The following is a 26,618-nucleotide window of genomic DNA, read 5'->3' as shown; positions in this document are numbered from 1 at the left end:
ACTTAATTAGCAGCAAAACCTGACCTGATCTGAACTCACTTTGCTGCAAAAATGTGACCTTATCTGACGCGAGGTTATCCATGTAGTGTGAATATTTATGTGTTTGATTACAGGTGCTGCCTTTGGCCCTGCTGAGGGTGCTGGAGGACATAGAGTATATGCACAGATTCTTTTCCTCAAGACGGCAAACATCTGCACCCTGAAATGCAGCCGGCCCTGAGGATTCCGGAAGAGGCACTGGGCACCAGGACTTACGACATTCCGTAATTTTCCAGCACCGGGGGAATGGCATGTTCATCTTCTAGAGTCTGCTTTAGTGCGTGCCTTCTGGATGCAAGGACCAGAAATCTCAGAAAAGGGAGTTAGTAAAGCTACGTGGTTTTCTCCCTGGGAACTAGAGGAAGAAATGAAGGCTCATCATAGATGGAAACAGCTTTAGGCCTCTCTCTCTCTTCCTCTCTCTCTCTCTTTCCCACTTTCTCCTCTCATGGGGCTGCGGCATGGTGCCTCTTCTCTTTCCTTCCTTCCCCCCTTCCCCCACCCCTCTCTTGTCCTCTCTCCCCCTCCTCCCTTCCCTGCCCTCCTCTCCCCTCCTTTTTTCTTCCTTCTTTTCTCCCCGACCCTGGCTCCTCTCTGGGCATCTGCTCCTTTCACTCTCCCTCGCTTCTTCTGCTTCCTCATCATCGCTGGGGCCTCATGAGTTTGGCTTGCACAAAGCTCATCGATCATCTGACTGTATTTCCACACTTCATTCCATCCTGCTTTCTGCTGTGATGTGCTCCATCTTTCTGTGTGTCCCAGTTGGACAAAAAGAATTCTAGGGCTTCCCTGGTGGCGCAGTGGTTGAGAATCCGCCTGCCGATGCAGGGGACACGGGTTCGAGCCCTGGTCTGGGAAGAGCCCACATGCCGCAGAGCAGCTGGGCCCGTGAGCCACAATTACTGAGCCTGCGCGTCTGGAGCCTGTGCTCCGCGACAGGAGAGGCCGCGACAGTGAGAGGCCCGCGCACCGCGATGAAGAGTGGCCCCCGCTTGCCACAACTAGAGAAAGGCCCCGCACAGAAACGAAGACCCAACACAGCCATAAATAAAATAAATAAATACTAACACGTCATAAGCTTGTTTTAAGGATTAAATGAGTACCTGTACATTGATTAGAACAGCACCTGGCACCAAGTAAGCCCTCCATAAACATCGGCCATTATCATCATCATTGTTAAAAAAAAAAAAAAAAGAATTCTAATTGTCTCAGCTTATTTTTTCATTCATGCCAGGTGTATGGAAGGACCACCCTTGTTAGGTGCTCGCCCTGGAGCAATCTGCTGTGTTAGGGGAAGGGATCGTGTGATACAAAATATGGCTGCCTAACCTGACCCTCGAGTGGGTGCAGGCGTTAATTTCACTTAGCTGAGACTATGGCTGGTCAGGCTCGAAAAGGCCACTACATGGTCCAGACTCCAGCATTGCTGGTGGATGCCAAATAGGACCAGAGACTGAACAATATCTTAGCAATTTTTAGTACCCTTAGTTGGCTCCTTCCCTTTTTGCCATCCCTATCCCTGCAGATACACAAATACTCTGTTCTTTCACGTTGCCCTGACTTGACAGGGCTCCTCTTTTGCGCTGGTGCAGAGTCACATGCCACCAAGACTCACCATTGCAGACATTCCCCATTCCTGGGTCAGTGCTTGTCAATTCTATCCAACCCTAATGTACTGGTACTTCCCATGGCAAAAGACATTGAAACCAGAGCAAACTCAAAATAGGGCTTCTCTATGGTAGGTGTCTGATACACATTAGTTACAGTCATTTGGATGAATACACCAAAGAGTCAAAGAATCAATGAATAATGATGCCTCTGTGAGCACATCTATTGTGTTGCAGCGCAGTAAAGTGGGGAGAATGGGCTTTGCTGATGGAGTAGACATCAACGGAGTCCTTTAATAGCACATCCAGGGGTGGCTCCTTCTGCATCAATGTGGAAAGTCAAAGCCAAGGAGACTGGGATTGCTGGAGTCCTAGGCAGTCTGATCCTAGAGTCCCATGCAGCCCCTTCCCCGCCTCCCTCAGTGCTGGCAGACATGGGAGACCATGGGCTGGCAGGGCTTGGACGGAGCAAGGTCAGAGGCCAGGCATCTTGGGATCCAGCTGGGCAGGACCCCACACCCAGCCATGCCATTGTCAGAAGCAGAGAGACTCCTCAATGGAAGGGGAAGCCTTGCCGTGTCAGCAGGAGCTGTTTAAATAGCTTTTCTTGCTGGCAGGGTGCTAATGAAGTACTGACATGGGGGGTGGTGGTGGGGCGGGGAGGGAGGCAGCAGGGGCTTTCTGGGAGAAAGAGCAGATCTGAGCCGGCTTCAAAGGCGCTGAGTTAGGAGCCAGAGAAGGCGGCCCTGCCCACCTGCCCTGTGTCAATTGGGGCCCTTCTTAGAGAACAGAAGAGGACCGCTCGGGGGTTCTGAGCATAAATCCTCTTTGTCTCACGACTTTCAAGTCGTCCTCCTCCTCATTCTTTAGAAGCCAAAGTGCTAACTATTGTTCTGGGCCAAATCTCATGTTAGACCACCTGGACGCGGAGTGTCCTCACTCCTGGGCTTGTCTCCCATCATACAGAGGGGCTCTGGGACTTATTTCCTCTCAGAGGGACTCCATTCCCTGGGGGCCCACTCCCTCCTTGCCAGGGGAGTCTGTAAAGGGCATGCAGTTCTATCACTCTTTCCAGCTGGATTAAAAAATTTTTTTTTAATTATTTAAAAATTTCTCTTCTAGAAAGCTAGCAAGGTACCTTTGTTTATGTCTCTCCATTTTTTTTTTTTTTAATTTTTATTTATTTATTTATTTATTTATGGCTGTGTTGGGTCTTCATTTCTGTGCGAGGGCTTTCTCTAGTTGTGGCAAGCGGGGGCCAATCTTCATCGTGGTGCGCGGGCCTCTCACTGTCGCGGCCTCTCTTGTTGCGGAGCACAGGCTCAGTAATTGTGGCTCACGGGCCCAGCCGCTCTGCGGCATGTGGGATCTTCCCAGACCAGGGCTCGAACCGCGTCCCCTGCATTGGCAGGCAGACTCTCAACCACTGCGCCACCAGGGAAGCCCTCCATTTTTTTTTTTTAATTAATTAATTTATTTATATTTTTGGCTGTGTTGGGTCTTCGTTTCTGTGCGAGGGCTTTCTCTAGTTGCGGCGAGCGGGGGCCACTCTTCATCGCGGTGCGCGGGCCTCTCATTATCACGGCCTCTCCCGTTGCAGAGCACAGGCTCCAGACGCGCAGGCTCAGTAATTGTGGCTCACAGGCCTAGTTGCTCCGCGGCATGTGGGATCTTCCCAGACCAGGGCTCGAACCCGTGTCCCCTGCATTGGCAGGCAGATTCTCAACCACTGCGCCACCAGGGAAGCCCATGTCTCTCCATTTTAAGGACAAAAAGAGTTGGCATCTATGAAATCAAACCATATGAAAGTCCCATATTTTGTAGGTCGGAAACAATTTTATGTAGGCAATGTCACGTTATTCAAACTATAACTTTTGCCTGGAGTTGGGCATCATGCAGGTTGGAAGTCAAAATGCTGGGTGTTCTCAGGATGGTGTGTGTGTGCACCAGGGTACAGGCTGGGGTGGCCTGGACTTGGAAGCTGAGAAAAAGCATAATGATGAAGATGCTACAGAACTAATGATCACATGTATTGAGCCCTTATCACATTCCATAATAAGAGATTTCTCTGTAATAACTCATTTAATTCTCACAACATCCCCATGAGGTAACTATTGGGCAGGTGAGGGACTTAAGTCCCAAGGAAATTAAGTAACATGCCCAAGATCACCCATGAAGATCCCAGAATATGGTCCAGGCAGAAGCACCCCAGAAGCTTAGCTGTCTCCCCAGCTGTGAGGGAAAAGGAGGAACTGCAAATATGAGAGGTATTCTGGAAGCCTCCCACCTTCTCACTGGCTGTAGGAAGTCCAGGTAGGGTGTGTTATGGAAAGAACAGCCCTTTAGATGTTAGAAAAACTTGGGTGTATTGGGTGTGGATACCAGCTGTACTTTTACCCAATCAAAAGACATTGGGCTGGAGAAACCCTTCCACCCATTTCTTCAATAGCCCAGAGACATATCTTGACCCTACATATTAGTTGCCTAGGGCTGCTTTAACAAATTACCATGAGCTTCATGCCTTAAGACAACAGAAATTTACTCCTTCACATTTCTGGAGGCTGAAAATTCAAAATCAAGTTGGCTGCAGGGCAGTGCTCCCTCTGAAAGGTCTAGCGAAGAATCCTTCCTTGCCTCTTCCTTGGCATTTCTTGGCTTCTGCCTGAGTCTTCACATGGCCACTTGCCCTCTGTGCATGTGTCTTTGTTCAGATTTCCTTCTTCTTATAAGGACACTGGTCATTAGGTGATGTCCCATCTCAATCCAGTGTGACCTAATTTTAACTTGATTCTATCTCTAAAGAGCCTATTTCCAAATAAGACCACATTCTCAGGTTTTAGGTGGATATGAGTTTGTGGGGACACTATTCAATCCAGCACACCCTGCTTGGCCATCAGCTTTAGCTTAACACTAATTCATTCATTCATTCAGTCAGTCATTCACAAACATTTACTGAGCACCTAGTGTCAGACACAATGTTAGATACCAGGGAAACATGTTGAATAAGTCAAGGTCATTCTGCAAAAGGAGCTCAACCAACTAGTTGAAGAGACAGATGTGCCCACAAGAAAGCTCAGTAGAGGTTTATGGAACCCATGATCGGACCCCTGTTCATAAGTCTTGGGGGAAAGGTCAAGCTGGCTGTGAAAGGGCATTGGTCAGGAAAGGTTTCACAGGTGAGGTGGTGCTTGTGCTGAGACTTTTCTGAAGTCAGTCTTTCCTGAAAGGGGTTTGCAGAATGGACAATGTGGGAAGGTGCTCTGGGTGGTGGGCATGGTATGTGCAAAGGCTGGGGCACCTTGAAACTGCCCCTTGGGTTTGGGGTTCTGCAGATGTTTCGGCACTGATCCCAGAGCAGGGGTACAGAACCCACTCACACGGAGAAAGGACATTGCCAGGGGAGGCAGTGACTGACCCTGAAGGCCAGCAGTGGGTCACATGGTGATGCCAACAAGTCTCAACTGGGGACAGGGCAGCAGGTGGTCTAGGAACACCCTGTCCCTAAACAGCGCTGGTTACTTTTAGCATCTCTTGCCTGGCCAGTTTGCCTTGAGAAATAAAAGAAAGGACAAGAGGAAAAGAAGCAGGGAGCCTCTGTAGCCATTTGATCATCACGACAATCCCATTTTACAGGTGGGGACATCGAGGGACAGAGCTGTTAAATGATTTACCCTAAATGACAAAGCAAATAAATGGCAACGTTTCATACCTTGATTACTGGGATTGACTCACTGTATTGTTCCAGTGTACCCCACTGCCTCCCAAGGAAGGGAGAAAAAAAAAATCCACAGTTACCAACAAGCCAATTAAAAGGCAATTCTTTTTATTACATAGCAGGTCATAGGCTTACCAAGGGATTTGGCACCATCACAAAATTATGTTTAAATAGCAACCATCTAATAACAGCCCTCGCCCCACAGCTTCCCTCCTTGGGTATTTAAATGTGCCCTGATAGATCACAAACTGCTTATTTTAGGGAAAGAGAAGAGGAAACCAAAAGGCCAAAGTGTTAAAAGCTACCACCTATTAAAGATCAATCAGAAATGAAGAGGCATTCATTAATGCTTCCTGGGAATTATAAGTCAATGAAAATGCGATTTCATTAAAAAATCCTATTGTATTAACTGCAGATGCCTCCTCCAGCAAAAGCTGCCACCCTGGCTACCACTCAGTGGGAATTTTTAAAAAGGAGATTTGGACCCAGAGCACTTATGAATCAAGTTTTCACCAGATGTACAATTTTTTCAGAAGCACACCTATCCTTGTAAAGCAAGATGGACTGTCCCAGCGATTGAAACAGCAATAAACTCTCTGTAAGAATCTGGCAGCTGAAGACACGTGCTTGTGTTGGCAGAAAGAGCTTTGGCTGGAATTGCTGACATGTTGGGGTTACCCCCAGCGTGGTCGAGCCCTTAAAGACCCCAAATGTCACTCAAGTCCCTTGGAATACGCAACCAAATTAAGAGCGCTGCGTGTATTGTGGCAGCCCCCAGATTATTCCAGAGTAAACAGGGATCTTTGTTTCCAAAATGGAATGAAGAATAGAGGAAACTGTTCTAATGTGAATCAGGCATAAAAAGTCATGAGCTCAAGTCCTAGCTCTGTACTAACTATCTGGGTGGAACTGGGCGGCACTGGGCAAGTTCTTATGTCTCTCTTGAGCTTTATTTCCTCACCTGTTAAATGAGCAGGGAGAATTAGATGCTTCGGTTCTGCACTTCCGGCTCTGCCATTTTAGGATCTCTGACCAGGCAGGTATGATGTCAGAGGCCTCCACGTGGAGGACCTGGCCTGGGACGGAAGCCTGATCTATCAAGGTAGGACTGCTATTGAGGCCGTGGGCCAGGATGGGGGACACGAGCTACTGCAGCTTTTACAACTTCAGGACCGGGAGGAAGTGATCGATACAAGTCAGATGGAAAGGACATAAGCAGCAGGGGAAATGTTATTGGCAAAGGGAGACACTTAAACCTGTGACACTGAAACCATAAGGCAAGGACGGTGAGGCCTTGACACATGGCCATAGCATCCGCGGTGTGACCTTGAGCTGAGCTTCAGCAAAAGAGGGAAACGTGCCTCTGGAGGTGCAGTGGGTGTTAAATTTTTTCCTTGTTCAATTGGCAGCCTGTGCTCCCCTTAAAACCTCCCTGCCCTCCGACCCACGGCTCCCTGCCTCCCCCCTCCTCTCTCTCTCTCTCTCTCTCACACACACACACCCTCAATAGGAATATTATAGAATATATTACTTTCTGTCTTAAACAGAAGACATTGTCATTACTGGAAACTCTGCTTCCCTGGGATTCTCAGCGATGCAGGGATGGAAGGAGAAAGCTTGCTTTTAATGAACCGCCCGCCACAAGCCAATTCCAGAGTCAAGAAGAACTGACTCAGACCCTCTTCGAAGGGCACCCCGTAGGATAAATGAAGAGGCTGATGTACACGTATGACCACTGTCAGATCCAATGCCAACGGTCACGGTGTTGACAGCCGTCATCTGCAGAGGGCTGCTCTGTGCCACACCCTACGCTGGGTGGTTTCCATTGGCCGACGCGGATGGGAGAGCTATGCTACAGGCAGCCTGGGTCTGCAGCTCACAGCTGCACAAGAATTCTGTTGAAGAGGACAAGGGCTTTCTTTCTTAGGAAAACAATTTGATGGGGTTGCTGATCATGAAATATGGGCTTGTCTGGGTAAGAGTGGGCAGAGAGTAAGGAAGGGTGAAATTACTCTACTGAAGAAAGCAACAGGCTGGAGCAGAGAGAGATGGAGGGTGTGGCTTACACGGGAGGAGGGATGACAAAGAGGTCAGAAGAAGCGTCCAGGGGCTCAGGGGGAAGAGCCCTACTACTTAATAGTAGAAGATACTACCATTAAGTATCAACCTGTGTTAGTTTTCCCTTATGCCACAGTCTCAGCCCTCCACTGTTGCCTCCAAAGAAATGGTTTTCAAGGGGGAGGCGATTTTGTCCTCCACGCATTTGGCAATGTCATCTGGAGACATTTGGGGTTGCCGTGACTGAGCGGGGGAGCGCTACTGACATCTAGTGAGTCATGACCCAAAGATGCAACTAAACATCCTCCATGGCACAGGTCTGCCTCACAACAAAGGGCTATTCAGTCCCAAATGTCACCAGTGCTAAGGATGAGAAGCTCTGCTCCAAACTCTTAGTCGACTCTGTGGCACACCCAGACTTGAATTAGCCGAGCTGTGGGAATGAAGGAAAAGGGGGCTGTTTCAGGCTGAGGTGGAGCTGGGTAGTGACAGGACAGCAGCCACTGGTGTGGGCTGCCCAGCAGGATGACTGGGAATTCACCCAGAGGGAGGACCCAGAAGGAGCAGAAATAAGAATACGGTGCAGGAAGTGACAGCAAAATCTAAGTGTCCCCCCCCCCCCCCAGCTCCCAGGATCCTTAAAGCTCTGGAGGTAGCCCCGACTTCCCTCTCCCTGTGGGGTGGATGAGCTTTGACTCTTTTTTCTATGTTAATGGGAAGGGTGACTCCTGCCTGCTACAGGCCTTGAGGACACTCGGTTAAACACACATTGTCTCTTTACCTTCACAAAAATCCTGTGGGTAGATCTATTGGCCCCATTTTATACTGGAGAAAAACTGAGACTTAGTGTAGTTAAGTAGGTTTGTGATCACTTGACTTGTCTGAGTCAGAGCTGGGATTTGATCCAGGTCAAGTGGACTGTGGACCCGAGCTGTCCACTATTCCACATGGCCCCCTAGGCACTGGGGGAGGCGTACCTGGGGCCACACATGGGGCCTGAGCCATGTTCCGGATGTGAGGGCACACTGGTTGGCTGTGAGTTTCCAAACTACTCTCATGTACGGCAGATGATTTGCCAAGATTTTTAGGAATATTTCCTAAGTGGGATTATTTAAGTTTCAGGTGTTATGAAACCATCTGATTGATTTTACTCTGATATTTATGTGAGGCTATTATTTCCAAATCTAGTTCCTTTCTTTCCTTCTATCTCTAAATTAAATTCTCACCTTCATGTAGTTGGGGGCAGGACATTTATTCCCAGGAAATGAAGGCTCCTGCCAGGGAATGGCTAGGAAGGCCATTTCTCAATGGGGGAAGATGCTGCATGTGCGGACTGGGGTCAGGGTTGAGGTTATCAGCCAAGGTGGGGTGCAGCCCTTGCTCTCTACCTTGCAGATTGGGCTCAGAGTTCTTTTGAGAATCTGCAAAGCCAGCCATTTAAAATTCTCAAACTTGGTTATCGTCCCAGAGTCTAATTCGATATCAGAGTTAATCAGAAAAAAATGCTCCACTAACTAAAATCAACTCTGCTCTCTCTTTCCTAGGACAGACACAGCTATCAATCTCTCCAGGACTGGTGATGGTTTCCATATTGGGTTCAGTGACATTTCAGGCACTACCCTGGTCGTATACTTCTACCAAATGCTTGTAGGTCAGTAGCAGTCACCCCTGATCTGCTATCATAATAATTTAATTATTTAATTCACTGACTAAAAAGATAAACAATGCCAATGCACTCAGTAGTGTTTTTAAGTGAACTTGTGTTTTACCGATCACGACATCAACTCCAACCATTTGGAAAACTGTAGCGTAGGTATATATACATTTGGATTTTCAGCTCTCTGGCAGTAAGTGTTTGCCATGGCCTTCTCCCCTCACTGTTCACCCTCGGGCTTCACAGCTTGCAGATTGGGAAGACCATGTGAGTTTTCAACTTGGAAACTCTGCATCTCTGCCCTTCCCCAGGCAGAACCTGGGTTGCAGGACCTAAAAGTCGAATGGCTGGTTTGCATTGTTTATGCTTTGTAACACCAGTGATATATGATTGTCTTCAAACTTTGATTCTTCTTAATTCTTCTTGGTCTGGGTTAAAAAAAAAAATAGCATGGAAAGGAAAGAGAACATCTATAGTCAAGTTTTGTACGTATTAATTCAGATGGGTTCCTCCTCAACCCTTCCCTTCTTCATTTCCCATCTCCCTATACCACAGCGTAGGGTTTCTCGCCCTGAGCACTCTTGTCGTTTTAGCTCATATAATTCTATATCGTGGGGGCCTGGCCTGTGTGGTGAAAGCTGTTTAGTAGCACCCCTGCTCTTTCCCACTAGATGCCAGGAGCACCTTCCCAGCAGTGATAACCAAAAATGTTTCCAGACATTGGCAAATGTCCCCTAGGAAGCAGAATCTCCCCACAGTTAAGAACCACTACCATACTGGATGGGCCTTCTGTAATCACTTGCCTTATATATAAGTCATGAAAAGCAAGCCCTTTAAATAAGAGTTTGAAATTTCCAGAGTTTGCCCATTTAAAGGCAAAGCTTTATGGTATGTTAGAGCATTGGGCTTGGAGTAAACCCTGGGCCTGAACCTGGATGCTGCCACACCTTAGTTAGGTAAGTTAAATTCTCTGAATTTTAATTACCTTATAGTAAGATGTGGATGATACTCGTCTTGCAGAGCTGAATTTGTAACTGGATTTATGCCACTGGATATGGTGCATGCCACCATCTTTGTCTCCAATAATGTACCAGATGCAGCTTGTTTAACTAGTGTATGTTTCTAGGAATTTGCTAAAATAATTGAGAGGAGTTGAGTTCTAAAGACTATTATTTCGAAGTGAATATGAAAACTCCTCCCTCTCATAGATGGGAGGAAACTCAGAGAAAATTTAGTTGATTAAGTCAGTTCAAGTTAGACTACGTGCCTGGGGAAATTCTTTGCATGAATGGCTGACTGACTTGGGGATAATATCCAGCCCTGCAAATAACCATGACCTTGACCTGCATCTCACTGTATATTCAAACCATGGAACTGTGGGCAGTATGAGAGGGGAATGCTTTGTGGAGTGATTCACTTCACTCGTAAGAATCTCCTGGAATATGCCCATTACAGCTAGATAGCTCCTGTTTCAGCTCTTACTCCAGGCCTTCAACGTACAAGATGCATCTTGTATTTTCTGGGGTTTGGAGGTCTCAGTTCTGCCCTGTAACCAGAGGAGGCCATGTCTCTTGGGTTGGCTTCCTGGGCACAAACCTGGCCTATTTTTGGCCTGAGGTGGCCCTCAATACTACAACTGTGATTTACTTGGTGCTTCTTTCAACAGTGAGACTGCCTGAGTCTCTATTCTGCAGTTGATGGACAGAGATATGGTGTGGCTGCAAAATAGTCAGAGAATACACGAAGAAGATGAAATGGAAGGAACATGGATTTTGTAGACCAGCAGAAGTAACTCTGATATTGACCCCACTGCTTACCAGCTGGCGACCACGAGGCACTAACCCACTCTGACCTTTGGTTCCCTATGTGCGAAGCTGACATTTAGGGTGTGTTTTGATGCTGGGAGTTCCTGTAAGCATAGCATGTGACTCAGCATGTGCCTACAGATAGTAGGCACTCACAGTAAGTAGAATTTCCTAATACTGTTATTGCCATATCCAGGGATTGTGTTCGAAACAAGAAAATGGCATGAAGCTTGCTCAAAAACTCTTTTCATGATATGTTTATGTCTTAATATGAAAGACTTTTAGCAAACACATCTAGAGGAATATGTAGCTGTACATTGACTGGGCTGCCTTTAACCGAATGAGCAAATTGCCCAACATGGAGCTGAGCAGGAAAATCTGGGACATGGTGGACTCCTACGCGACACCAACACAAGACTGAGTTAGCCTTTGAAGTCAACTTTGTGGTGATCTAAATCATGTTAGCTCTCAACTTCTGTCTCAGTGCAGCATTTCCCTTCTTCCTTACATTTCTACCTGCAGCCCTCGTGTCAGCGTCTTCAGATCCCCTACTGCAGAGAATCCTTCTACAGAGACTTGTATCTCCCAGAAGTGGATTGTTCAGTCTGGAAGCATTAATAGAGGGATTGCAGGTAAACTCCGGCTTTACATGTACATCTGATATTTTTTTAATGACTGCAGGTTATTACTTCTGAAAATTGTAATTGGCTGGTTCTGTCAAAGCACACAATACTGCAGGCTCTAGCTTCTCCCTTATTGTTGACAAAAAGGCATTTGTCAAATTCCAAATATGTTTGTTTCTCAGCTTTTCCACTACTATCCCTCTTATGAATTTGAAGGCATAAATGAATGCTTAAACATTTGAGGAAACCATTGTATTCTAACTCATTTTACAAAGGAAAAGGGCCCTGGAAAGGAAGAGACCTTTTTGTCTGACTTTATAGCAGACTTTGGAAGGCAGCTGAGCCCTACTTCTTCTTTTGTAGGGAGAGCCCTGGTGGGGCTGGTACAGCCAGGGCTCCTACAGGGTTCAAGCTTAAGAAGTTTTTGCAGTTGGGAGTCTCCTTCTTCTTCTCCTCCTCCTCCCCTTCTCCTTTCCCCTCCCCTCCCCCAATCTCCTCCTCCTTCTTTTTCTGTTTATAGCATTTGATTATGAAAGATTTCAAACATACAGCAAAGCTTAAAGAATTTTGCAGTGACTACCCATATATCTACCATCCAGCTTTTACCATTAACATTTTTACCACATTTACTTTATCAGATACCAACTTATATTTATTTTATGATATCTATCAACTTATCCATTCTTCCATTAATTTATCTACTTTTTGATGCATTTCAAAGTAAATTGCAGTATCTGTGTACACACCCCTAAGTATTTCAGCATTCATGTCATCAGCTATAGTTCAGTATTTGTTTATAGGATTTTTTTTCTTTGAAATAAAACTAACATACAATGAAATGTGCAACCGTTGAGTGTACATGAGTTTTGACAAATGGTTATCCTTGTGTAGCTCAAATTCCTATAAAGATTCTGAACATAACATCATCTCAGAAAGTTCCCTTGTCAAGTCAGTCTTTGCTCCTACCCTCCAGAGGCAACAACTCTTTCTAGTCATTTTCTACTGTGGATTGATTTTGTCTCTTCTTGGACTTCATATACGTGGAATCTCACAGTGCGCACTCTTTTGTATAAGACTTCTGTCATTCAGAATAACATCTTTGAGATTCACCCATGCTGTTGGGGGCGTACATAATCAATTCCTTTTTTTTGATGAGTGTAACTCCATTGCATGACTGTAACCTATGTATTATTCACTCTCTTATTGATGAACACTTGGACTGCTTCCAGTTTGGAATTATTATGAATAAAACTACTATGAATGTTATTGTACAAGTCTTATTGTGTACAAATATTTCCATATCTCTTGTGTAAATAATGGAATTACTGGGTGGTAGAGTACATATATGCTTACAGGAAACCGATAGACCTTTTTCCAAAGTGATTGTACCGTTTTATATTCCTGCTAACATTGTATGAGAATTCTAGTTGTTCCACAATCTTGCCAAAATATGGTGTTACCAGTCATTTAAAATGTAACCATTTGGGCAAGTATGTAGAGATATCTAATTGTGGTTTTAATTTGCATTTTTCTGATGCCGAAGGATGCTAAATGCTTTTTCATCTGCTTTTTGGTCATACAGAGGTCTTATTTTGTAAAGTATCTATTCAAATCTTTTGTCAATTAGTAAATGAGTTGTTTGCTTTTTTGTTATTGGTTGTAGAGGTTCTTTATATTCAGGTACCAGCAGTCCTTTGTCAGATACACAATTTAGAAATGTTTTCTCTCAATCTGTAGCTTGCTTAAGCATTTCCTCAATGATATCTTATGATAAGCAGAAGTTTTTAGCTTTGATGAAATATAATTTATTATTTTTTCTTTTGTGCCAATATTTTTCTGTAAACTAAGAAACTTTTGCCTACTCCGAAATCTATTCTTCTATGTCTTCCTCTAAAACCTTTACGTTTTATCTTTTACACTTGTGTGTGTGATCAGTTTTGAAATGATTTTTATGTTTGGTGTGAGGCAGTGGTTGAAATCCATGTTTTTCCAGATGGATATCTAGTTATTCTGGAATCATTTGTTAAAAAGACCTATCTATCTCTATTGAATTGCTTTGTCACCTTTGTTAAAAACTAAATACTTGTAAAATGTGGGTCTATTTCTGGGCTCTCTATTCTGGGCTCTCCACTGGTGAGGCATGAGTTGAAGTTTCTTTTTTTTTTTTTTTGTTTTGTTTTTTTGCGTATACACCTCCAAATATTCCAGTACCATTTGTTGAAAAGACTATCCTTTTTCCATCAAATTGCCTTTGTACATTTGTCAAGTCATTTGACCATTTATGTGTGGGTCTGTTTCTTGATGTTCTGTTCTAATCATTGATGTAATGTGCATTCTTTCACCAATACCACACTACCCTTATTACTGAAGCTTTACAGTACGTCTTGATATCAGGTAGTATGCATTTTTCTTTTCAAAATTGCTTTGGATAGTCTAGGTCTTTTGCAATTCTATTTAAATTGGAGTCAGCGTGCCAATTTCTGAGAAAAAAGAAGCCTGCTGGAATTTTGACTGGGAATTAATATTTATAGATCAATTTAGGGGGAACTGACATCTTAATAATGTTGAGTCTTCTAATATATGAACATGGTATACCTCTTCATTTATGTGTCTTCTTTCATTTTTCTTAGATTTTTTTTTCTAGTTTTTAATGTACAAGTCTTGCACATCTTTTAAAAAATGTTATTGCTAAGTATTTTGCTTGTCTTAATTCTTTTGCAGTTGGAATTTTGTTATTTTGATGTTTGCAGCTAGAATACAAAAATACACTGGACTTTGCATGTTATATTTTATTTTGCTATCTGTATACATTTATTTATTAGTTTTACTAATTGTTTTTTTAATTAATTAATTAATTTATTTATTTATTTTTGGCTGTGTTGGGTCTTCATTTCTGTGCGAGGGCTTTCTCCAGTTGCGGCGAGCGTGGGCCACTCTTCATTGCGGTGCACGGGCCTCTCACTGTTGTGGCCTCTCCCATTGCGGAGCACAGGCTCCAGAAGTGCAGGCTCAGTAGTTGTGGCTCACGGGCTTAGTTGCTCTTTGGCATGTGGGATCTTCCCAGACCAGGGCTCGAACCCATGTCCCCTTCACTGGCCGGCAGATTCTTAACCACTGCGCCACCAGGGAAGCCCATTACTAATTGGTTTTATATGTAAGAGATTTTGTATGTCACCTTGAGATTTTGTGTATACCCAGTAATGTCATCTACAGTAGAGGCACTTTGACTTATTACTTTTTTTTTTATGCTTTTATTTATTTTTCTTGCTTTAGTACAATGGCAAAGACATCATGTTGAATAAAAGTAATGTGAATGGTCCCCTTTTGCTTGTTCCTGATTTTACAGTAGAAGAATTCACTGTTTCATCATTAAATATGATGTCAGCTGTCAGTTGTTTTGTAGATGACCTTTATCAGACTGGAGACGTTCACTTCATGTCCTAGATTGCTGAGAGTTTTTACTGTGAATGGCTGTTGAATTTTCTTTCTTTCTTTCTTTTTTTTTGGCTGCATTGGGTCTTTGTTTCTTCACATGGGCTTTTCTCTAGTTGCGGCGAGCGGGAGCTACTCTTCTTTGCGGTGCGTGGGCTTCTCTTTGCGGTGGCTTCTCTTGTTGCGGAGCACGGGTTCAAGGTGCTTGGGCTTCAGTAGTTGTAGAATGTGGGCTCAGTAGTTGTGGCCCCTGGGCTTTCGAGTGCAGGCTCAGTAGTTGTGGTGCATGAGCTTAGTTGCTCCGCAGCATGTGGGATCTTCCCGGACCAGGGATCAAACCCGTGTCCCCTGCATTGACAGGCAGATTCTTAACCACTGCGCCACCAGGGAAGTCCCTGTTGAATTTTCTGTACACATTAACTTTGAGGTTGTACCTCTCTCACACTCTCTTTTCTGGGACTCCCTCTTTGCCAATCTTTTGGATGAGAAAGGGTTTCATGCCATTGTTTTTATTTTCATTTAACTGATTATTTGGGACATTCAACATCTTTCTCTTGTATTTACTTGCCACTTATTTTATTTCCTCTTCTGTGTAATCCTGTTAACATCCTATGTCCAGTATTATATTGAGTTATTTTTTATTGATTTATAGAAACCAGTACTATATTATGGATATCAAATTGTTCTTCCATGAAAAATAAATATTCTTCAAGTATCTTTTTGTCTTTTAACTTTAAACTTTATACTACTTTAACATGGATGTAGTCAAATTTACCAACCTTTTCTTTTATGGCTTGCCCAATTTGTATCCTGTTTAAAAAGGATTTTTGCTTTGCCAAGCCTAGAAATGAACCATAACAAGAGTATTCTGTAGAAAACCTGTGAGATGCAGGTAAATAAAAGCCAGAGGAGAATCTGTAGCTTTAAGTGCATTTGTTTGTCAATGGTAAACAGCAAATGTTAATAAACAAAGTTTCTCACTCAAGAAGCTAGGAAAAGAACATCAGAGTACCAAGGAACCCCCCTTCCTCATTGACTAATAACTTAATTGAAAAGACAAGCCACAGAAAAAATAAATGTGGTCAATAAAACCATAAGTTCTTTCTTAAAAAGACTAATAAAAGAGACAAATCTTCAGCAAATTTACTTAATGAAAGATGGGATAAGACATAAATAAATAACTGAATTAAAAAGGGGACAAAGCTACTGATGAATTGAAAATTGCAAGTGATGAAAGAAATGAAAATATAAAAATATTAGAAAAAATATTCATATAAATCACCACACTAATAGACAAAAGAAAAATTCTTTGTTTATCCCAATTCATGTAAAAAATGTACTTGTTATAATTCAACATTCATACCAAACAAACAAAAAACCCAATAATCAAAAGAACCCTCTTAGAAAACCAGGAATAGAGAGCAATTGCCTTCCTGGGATAAAGGCGTCTGCTGGAAACATCAGCATTGTACTTGGAGCCCTATTCAATGAAGGAAGACAAGAAAAATAAAAAAAGTTATAAATACCAGAAGAGCAGAGACAAAAACCTCCTTTTTATTACAGACAATATAATCTTCTATCTAGACTACTGACAAATATTAGAACAAATATGAGCATTTAATATCGTGAGTCAAGCTCAACAAACAAAAATCGTTTCAAAAACAAGTAAGTACCAAACATACATTGTGAGAAATGCAAAACTTTACTGAAGGACATAAAAGAGGCCTGAGGGATGGACAGATATAACTCATTCTTGGTGTGAATATTTAGTATTGGAGGGATGAGAACAGTATCCAAATTTACGTATAAATTCAATGCAATCCCAATAAAAACCCAATAGCGTTTTTCATGGAACTTGACAAGCTGACTCCCAAATTCATAGAAAAGGGGAAAATGTACAGCCAAGGCAGCTTTAAAAATGGACAATGAGGGGAATCTACTAGCAGAGGTGAACCTAGCATGAAGAGAATAATGCTTCAACCTCAGGACCCCTCTCCTGGGAGGAGCCTCGCTGCATTCTGACGTGGCCATATGTTTTCGTGAAAATTGCCAAATTAAAATTTCTTAACTTCATGTCTCTTTCTGCTCTACCTCCCCTTCTGTCACATTTCAACTTGTGTCCAGTGGTATTGGAGCAGTAACAGGACAGGTTCAAGGTGAGGTCATGGGCACAGTGGCCATTGTTGAAGGCTTTTGCTATACCAGATTGGCTTTGCAATAGCCAAACCATACACGGAAGTGACTGTGAACCCCATGTGTCTACCCCAAACTCAACTTACCCTGAGCCAGAACCCCAAAACACACTACTACGTTTTTGCAATGTGGTTACGATGATATTTTCAGGACTCTAAAATTCATCTCGAAGAGAGAGATTGGAAAGCAAATGAGATGCAAAATTAATTCGTAAAGTTGACAAAGCTTGAATACACTCTTTTTTTTAAAAAACTTTGGGTTTATTTATTTATTTATTTATGGCTGTGTTGGGTCTTTGTTTCTGTGCGAGGGCTTTCTCCAGTTGCGGCAAGTGGGGGCCACTCTTCATCGCGGTGCGCGGGCCTCTCACTATCGCGGCCTCTCTTGTTGCGGAGCACAGGCTCCAGACGCGCAGGCTCAGTAATTGTGGCTCACGGGCCTAGTTGCTCCGCGGCATGTGGGATCCTCCCAGACCAGGACTCGAACCCGTGTCCCCTGCTTTGGCAGCAGATTCCCAACCACTGTGCCACCAGGGAAGCCCTGAATACACTCTTTTAACTGCAATTTAGGAAGAAGTTCTGGAACATTTCAATAAAATAGTGAGAAATTATAGACTTCTGATTTGGATGGATATAAAAGGTAACTTCTTTTGTCATCTTTAAATTTATTTATTAAAATATAGATAAAGAAATCAGAGAAAATAATGAAGCAGGAAACCCAAGCAATAAAAATGGGTTATAAAATTAACAGAAATTGTGCACACACGGAGGAGAAAAGTATAACAAAAAATTGCCAAATTATATCAAAAGGCATAATTATCGAGAGAAAGAGATATGTTTTAAACAGAAGTTACAAATAAGCTCATAGATTGTTTGATGATCTAAGTCGTGAAGATGATGAATCATAAGGACACACTGGAAACATATTTACATTTATTGCTGGTTTGACACAATATGTTGATATCAACAAAAATAAATTTATATTTTGCCACTATGACAAGAAAATTGACATGAAACTGGCTAATGAGTATTGTCAGTTCAGAGAGTCCTTCAGATTAATCACATCCCAGAAAACTTGAAATACCCTGAAACCTTACAGCTCAGGTGTAAAAAAAATTAGCTACTGCTGTATCACAAAACTAACACACCATTGTAAAGCAATTATACTCCAATAAAGATGTTTAAAAAATAAAAAGACAATTGGGGGGAAATAAATAAATAAATAAATAAATAAGACTATTAGGAATAGATAATTGGTCAAAGTGATAGGATTTAATGGAAGTTTTGTTGAAAATAATTACTTCTTATATGAAGATATATTAAACTTTAGTTCCTAAATATTGCTTTTTGTTGGTCACATTTTACAAGATTTGATGGCTTAATAAATAGGTTGTTTCTTATAATTTCATAATATTAAAAACATATTTTAAAAAAGAAATTAGCTAGAGGTTTTTCCAAATTTGACAAAAATCTTAAAACTTTAACTGTCATTGCCAATAACTATGCATTATACTGAGTTTTTAAAAGCTATCAATGATAAAAAAAACTAAACTTCAATTGACTCAAAGGAAAGTTTGAATAACTTTTTAATTCTCCCTCTAGAAAATATTACAAAATGGTTGTCATGTGAGGAGGGTGATAAAGAGTATATAGCCCAAAAACTGGAGGAAAAAATTATCACAGAGATGTGTCAATTACTATTATTTTTCTGGATTTTGTGATGTTTGTAATATTTGAAAACTTTTAAAAATTTGTAATTTGTTGTGATCTTTTTCTCACCCAATAATTATTTCCTTTTATACCTAATTTTCTAACTGTAATCTGGTATTCTTTTGTTTTAAAGAGGATCTCCCAAATTATATGAGCTTTAGGCCCTACAATAATTGAATCTGCTCCTGCTTAGTAGGTATCAAAATATATAAAACTAGAGTAATTTAAAATATGCTGTATTGGTTTGGGAATAGATTGGGGTAAGTAAACATTTCTGTAAACACAGTAAATATTTTCAGCTTTGTGGGTCTTATGGTTGCAACTACTCAGCTCTGCTGTGTGAAAGCTGCTGTACACAAAACATAAGAAATGGAGGTGGCTGCATTCCAATAAAACTTAATTTATGGATACTAAAATTTTAATTTCATACTGTTCTCACGTGGCAAGACATAGTCTTCTTTCGATTATGTTTTTAAACAATTAAAAAATGTAAAACCATTCTTAGCTCATAGGCTGTAAAAAATCAGGATGTGGGCCAGATTTAACCCATGGGCTGTAATTTACCGACCAGTAGAACAGATGAATATATCAGCAGCATAAAATAGTAAATTCTCTGAAAGACTATATGGAAATTTTTTGTATGATAGATTCAGCATTTTTAAATCAGTGAGAGAAAGATGGAGAGAGTTGGCTCTCCATTTTGAAACAACAATCCACCACGAAGATAAATTTCAGATTGGTTAAAAATTTAACAACAAACACAATTTTTAAAGTATCAGGATGAGATGTAGGTGGACAAGTTTATCTCTCCACCATGTAATTTCCTCCTTTGTCTTCCCTTAGCCAATCCCCAACAGCACTAGGCAGAAATTTGTTTGGACGGAGCAAAAAGGGATCTTTGTAAATGCAGTTAACAGCAACGACAACGGAGTATCAGAATGTAAAGACCAGATCAAGAGTTGACATACCAGGTAAAAGATTTTAGAGTTTCTCCTGCAGACAAAAGATTTTGAGCTGGAGAGTAACGCAATTAGATCTGAGCTTTTGAAACAACACTTGTCTGGCGATGTGGAGGATGGATTAGACGAAGCAGGGGGCAGCCCACATTAGTCTGCTGCATGGCTTGGGAGGGCAGGCTGGAGTCGGGGAGGAGAGTTGTATGGGGTCCCCAAGTCTCGCGGAACGTGAGCCTGGCCTCTTGGACTCGCCAAGGATGAACATCAGAGGCCCCATCCCTCTCATATTGGCTGGCTCTAGACATTCTGGCTTCAGCCCAGGCCTTCTGAGGTCTATTTGGAGGAAAAGGCATCAGCAAAAGAAATCCCCTAGATGCTGTGGGATGGGTCTAACAAGGGGAAAAAAACAAACCAACCAACAAAAGACCCAAACCTCCCTGTGCTGAGAATGGGAGCCCTGTTGTGGCCCCACAGCTTCTGGGATAAGCAGTTTCTGGGTGAGACGGAGTCTCCAGAAATCTGGGTCAGGCAGACAGGAAAGGCTGAGAGCAGATGGGGATCAGGGCTGTCCACACTGGAAGAGGCAGAGGTGATTTAGACCTCCATCATAAAGCAGAGGCCATAGTGTTTCTGCACTTCACCCCCAAATACACTCACAGAACCAGAGGTTCTCAAGAGTCTAGCCATCCGGGATCTTGTAAAATACCAGGGAACTGGTCAGAGCCTCCCCACTGTACTCCCCAGGGGCTTCTGGGGGTGGGGGGCATCTCCTGACTATGTTTCACTCTCGTCCCCACAGAAAGGGTCCCCAGACACCCTGTGTGTCTGTTCACTGTAGTTTCAGGCAGATCTCATTTCTTCCTCTCACCAATCCCCATCCAGGCACCCTTGCTCCCTCATCCAGGGCTGCGGAGCCAGCAAGAGAAAACAACCCACATCTGCAGCTGGGTCGGGAAGACGCAATTGGCAGTCCCTGACAGATTGGGTTGCACCAGGCTCTTTATTACAGGCTGTTTAGTTTCAGGTGAACTTGATTTAACCCTCCGTTTATTTAGAATCTATGAAATCATAAACTCTGTCTATTGTATTTGCACTCAGTCGATGCCTGGGGGAGAGTTTCTCTCGAATGTTTATATCAGGAGGCTCCAGGGCTCCACTTCACTTCCTGCACATCCATACGCAAGTCTGCACATGCATACACACCCCTACCTGCCCACTCACCTCCCCACGCAGTCCATATCCAGCCCCCCACCCCCCACAACACACACACGCACACACACAGCATGTAACTCCATAGACACTTCTTTATCAGCCACTCATACGCTGTAGACTCACACACACATTCTCACTCCCTCCCACTCTGCAACCTACACTCATCCATCAATCACACAAACACACATCTAGATTCTCCCCAACCTACTCATGCCCCAACACACACACATTCACATATACCCAGAAACACACACAGCAGCCCTGACAGTCAGCAAATCCCAGGGACCCACCATTTCTTCCTGCTGCAACTCTGTGATTTCTACAGCTCCCTTAGAGCTCTTTAAAGGTTCCTTAATTTGGAAAATACTTATCCGGGTGGATGCCTGGCTTTCATCTGTAGCAGATCCACGTATCCCAAGGTAAAGGAATCATAGTGGTTGACAACTGCATTGAGACACCTCCTTAAGCAAGGGTGAAATCGTAATGTGAAGGCAATTTGTGGGTTAAGTTCATGGGCAGTTAGAACTGGGATTCCAATTTCTTTCCTATCAGGGACATTTTTTATTATTTTCCCCACGTAGACCCTATGCCTTGAAATATTTTGTCTAATGAGCAGCCTGCATGTATAACTAATAGCTTCTCCTTTCTTACTTAACAAAGGCACACATGCCTTCCAATTCCAATTTCATATCAACACCTGATAGCTATAGCTACACGTTGAACTGATAAGGATATGGGCAAAAAGCTAAGCAACTTGACATTTTAGTTAGCCTATGCAGCCTTATCTCAGATAATACACAATTTCTGTCAGGCTTTTGGAAATATCGAAAATAGCTCAAAGACCTCCACTACCCCTTTCATGGATCCCTTTAGGTCTAGAAACCCCAGGTTGGGAACTGCTTGAACTAATCCTTTGACCATTTTGCCAAGGTGGGTAACAATGTAAAATAGGGGATAACGAAAGGACGTGATTCATTTTAGAACCTATGTGGCTTCTAGGGGGTAGTTAGGCTGGCTGAAAAATCTGTACAAACAAAATTTGGATTTTGCTTGTAAAGTCTAAAGCCTTGTGGTATGAATGGAAATTTATTCACCACGTTCTATGATGATACTAGGTTTGTGAATCATGCCCATTCTAATTAGAGGGGAGAAGAGGTTGCCTGACCTCATATGAGCAAAGGAAGGTGGTCAGAGGCCTGGCTCGCCCTCGGTGAAGAGAAGTCCTATGATTAATTGTTAAGAGATTGGGGGCCCGGCCCCAGGACTTGCGCTTTAGCTAAGGCATGTAGAGAGGAGGGGCTGTAGGTTTCCCAAGTCTGTGTGAAATCTAAGCTGCGGCTGAGTTTCCATTCGGAATCCTAGCATGAATGGGCTAGAAGCGATGTAGAAACTCATCCAGTGAATTCCCTTTGTGTGAAACTCAGAGACTGGGATAAGTTGGCCAAAGACACATCACTAAGAATCATGCCAGAGATTGCTAGAACCCAAATCTGTGGGTTCCTTGATTCTTGGGAAATTCCCACTAGGTGGAGATGGAGGGAGAAATTTGGTATCTATTGCTACACTTTGTATGGATTGTTGAACAAAAGTTTCCTTGGGCAGGTCCTCTTCCCCTGTCTTGAATTACAGATGTCACAGGCACTGCAGATATGGTACTTGATTCATGCTTCTTTCAAGTACAGAAAGCTGAAGGTGAAACAAGTTCAAAGAGCCTGGACCTTCCTTGGAGACAAAACACCCCAGCCTGTCTGTTCACTGGAGTTACTCTGGGCCAGAACTGGATGTCACTAGCTCTTCAAGAGGATCCTTGCTATTAAAGCAGGCACCCAGCAGAAAACAAAACAAGAAAGGATGGCTAGTGAAGAATCCAGGGGTTATAACCTGTGCTCTTCAACTCTCCAAATGAAGTAAAGACTACCAAAGAGGAAGATAAAGCATTTTGCATCCCCTTGCAGACTCTCTGTCACTCATGGTCTCCCCAGCATGGGCATAGATTAAAAATGCAAAATTTTCTTAAGGAAGAAGAGAAAGTAGTTATGTACCGTGGGTTTATCCAGCTAAAGGGACTCTAGAGTACAACTGGCCATGACTCCCATTTTACATGTAGGAAAAATGAGACTCTGAGGTAACTGAAAAGCCATATGCATGTCCCCAAGGGCTCCGGGGGCTCTGGGTGGTAGAACCTTCTCTCTCTGCAACGATCATAATTTGAAAGTCCATCTCTATCAAATCTGGGAGACAGCCAGTGTGTCAGAGTGTTAGACTGACATCATGAAGTGAGTCTTTTGCTTCTGTTCCCTCATCTCATATGGATCATACGGTTTTTACTCTCAGAATCCTGGCATTTATGAAGGTCCCAAGACCATGCTTTTGTGAAAGATAAAGGTCTGGAAGGATACACATGACATGGTTAACATTGGTGGCAGGTGGGGAAGGAAAGGGAAGACTACTTTTATTCATGCATCTCTGAATGATTTTGTTACAATAAGCATGTTCATTTGGAAGAGAAAATTTTAAATTAATTTTTTTTTTCCACAGGAGATTCCTGTTCTGTTCCAGACCCCTTATTAAGCAGGGTGCATGGGCCAGTTATTTAATCCATCTGAACCTCAATTTTCTCCTTTATAAGAATGTAAACCATAATGTCCATGCTCAACAGATGTTCTGAAGATTGACTAGGAACCCTAGACATTATAGACTATAAGTCAAATATTACTATGCTAGCATTGTGTTTTTTTTTTTAACTATTTTTAAATTATTATTTATTTATTTATTTTTGGCTGTGTTGGGTCTTCGTTTCTGTGCGAGGGCTTCCTCTAGTTGCGGCAAGTGGGGGCCACTCTTCATCGCGGTGCGTGGGCCTCTCACTATCATGGCCTCTCTTGTTGCGGAGCACAGGCTCCAGACGCGCAGGCTCAGTAGTTGTGGCTCACGGGCCTAGTTGCTCTGCAGCATGTGGGATCTTCCCAGACCAGGGCTCGAACCCGTGTCCCCTGCATTAGCAGGCAGATTCTCAACCACTGCGCCACCAGGGAAGCCCCACTATGCTAGAATTGTAAGGAACATGATTGCATGGCTTCAGCTTTTTTCTCATCCCTTTAATCATCTTTGCCACTTTTCTTTTCTAGCCGGAGGGCTGTTTTCATTGATGCCACAAAGATTTATGTGCTTTATCTGAAAGGCTCTATGGAAGATTCGAATGGTGAGAGGTCACTCTTGTACCCTTACTTCGCATTCATTCTGATTGGAGACACCCAGAGAAAAGGAAACAATTTAACACAAAATAGAAATTGCTATAAGGGAGCCATCAAACAGACTATTCTAATTGGAAGGGCTTCCAGTTGATTTGCAGTTTTTGATCAAATTTGCTTGGTAAAGTGGTCATTCCTGTTGGGGGAAAGAAGATAAAAAGAAAAACGCATGGAGACATAACTACACTGAATGCAGAGGGGGAGAATTAACCCAAGTAACTTTTGAACACCATGTTTTGACTCTGTACCCTCAGGCTAAAGACAGAAAGAATTACAAATAAATACTAAATTATAGGGCTTCCCTGGTGGTGCAGTGGTTAAGAATCCTCCTGCCAATGCAGGGGACACGGGTTCGAGCCCTGGTCCGGGAAGATCCCAGATGCCGCGGAGCAACTAAGCCCACGCGCCACAACTACTGAACCTGCGCTCTAGAGCCCATGCTCTGCAACAAGAGAAGCCACCGCAGTGAGAAGCCCGCGCACCACAACGAATAGTAGCCCCCCTCGCTGCAACTAGAGAAAGCTTGCACGCAGCAATGAAGACCCAACACAGCCAAAAATAATTAAATAAAAATAAGTAAATTTTAAAAAATTACTAAATTATAGTTAGTAGGTCTGTTTACACACGGGTTAGCAAATACAAAAACTAAGTGTCCTTAGTTGAGAAGATTTACAAAATATATTGCAGAGAGGGAGCGTGAGAGTTCTAATGTCAGAGAAGGAAGTTACAAATATGGAAAGGAAAGGCTAGAAAGAACTCTGTGATGTTGGCTTGGAATTGGAGGCATCAGCATAAACTCATGGGTTTTAACATATATAGAAACACGTAGAAATAAATAGATGATAGGTACATAATTAGATATAGATAGTGTGTGTGTGTGTGTGTGTGTGTAAAATGACAGGGCCCTGCAGCAATAAGCCTACCAGATAACCAGATTTAGCTTCTAGATATTATTCTCCATTAAAAGAAAGCAGGGCCTCTCAGGAAATGGCTCATCCCAGGCATGAATGGGACAGGGAAAGTACAAGTTGAACCCAGAACACATTATGCCGAAAAGCATGGAAGTGCTCAAAGAATGATGGGGATAGCTCAGGGGGACACAGGATCAGAAGCCAGATTGGAGGGGCTCCCACTGACCACATCTCAGACAGTTGAGAGTCAAAATCAATAATGTAACAGATTATAACCCACTGAATAAAATAAGAATCCATGAGTTCATCCTGATTGTGGTAGGCAGAATAATGGTCCTCAAAGATGTCCACGCCCTGACTCACAAAATCTGTGAATACGAGCCCTCAACATATTACATGGCAAAAGAGACTTTGCAGATGTGGTTAAGAAATTTGGGCTAGGGAGATGATCCTGGATGATCCAGATGGGCCCAGTGTAATCACTGGGGTTCTTACACATCCAAGAGGGAGGCAAAAGAGTCAGAGAAAATGTGATGATGAAAGCAGAGGTTGGAGTGGTGTGATTGCTGGACAGGGGTAATGGGTAATGAGCCAAGGAACGTGGACATCCTCTGGGAGCCGGAAAAGGCAAGGAATGGATTCCCCCCTAGAACTTCCAGGAGGAATGCAAGCCTGCTGACAACTTGATTTTAGCCCTAGAAGACCTCTTTTGCGCTTGACCTCCAGAACTTTAAGATAACAAATTTGTTTTTGTTTTTTTTTAAACTCGACATTCCATGCAATTAGCTGCCAGGGCTCATACTTGGTGCAATGCCCATTTACATCATTCTTGGCCTTTGTGGAATACACTTCCAAAATCTTGAAGTAGGGCTCGAAGGCCTTCAACATCAGAAGGTCCATACTCGGCATCTTCCTCTTCCAGCCGTCCTTTCAGTGCCTCCCCTCTCCTCCAGGACCACAGTGGCACAGTACACCTTCTCAGCCGGCAGCCAGCTTCCAAGCTCCTTCCTTCAGACACTCTCTCGCCTGCCCAGCTCCTCTTCACCGTGAGACCAACTCTCGGGCCGCTGGGCTCGGGCCAAATTTGTATTGTTTTAAGTCACTATGTTTGTGGTCATTTGTTACAGCAGCCATAGGAAACTAATACACTGACATACATACATACAAGCATATATACACACGTATAAACATATATATATATATATATATATATAAATGATGGAGGAGAGAAAGCTTTTCTTCCTAGTAGAATTCCAGTTAATAAATGAAGAGAGAATGATGAAATTTAGAATTACCATTTGGCAGCCGCAATAGTAATAGGTTTTTCAGGCAAGAGTTATCAATGTATACTGAATTCAGTGTGCGAAATTTTTATGAGAAATGGGATACCTCCATAGTCTCAGAGCACCTCTCTACAAGGCACTGATACATTACAAAAGAAAAATAGTACCTT

Source organism: Balaenoptera physalus (genome assembly GCF_965194825.1).
Source record: "Balaenoptera physalus genome assembly, chromosome: 2".
Classification (NCBI taxonomy): domain Eukaryota; kingdom Metazoa; phylum Chordata; class Mammalia; order Artiodactyla; family Balaenopteridae; genus Balaenoptera; species Balaenoptera physalus.
This window is presented reverse-complemented; position numbering follows the sequence as displayed.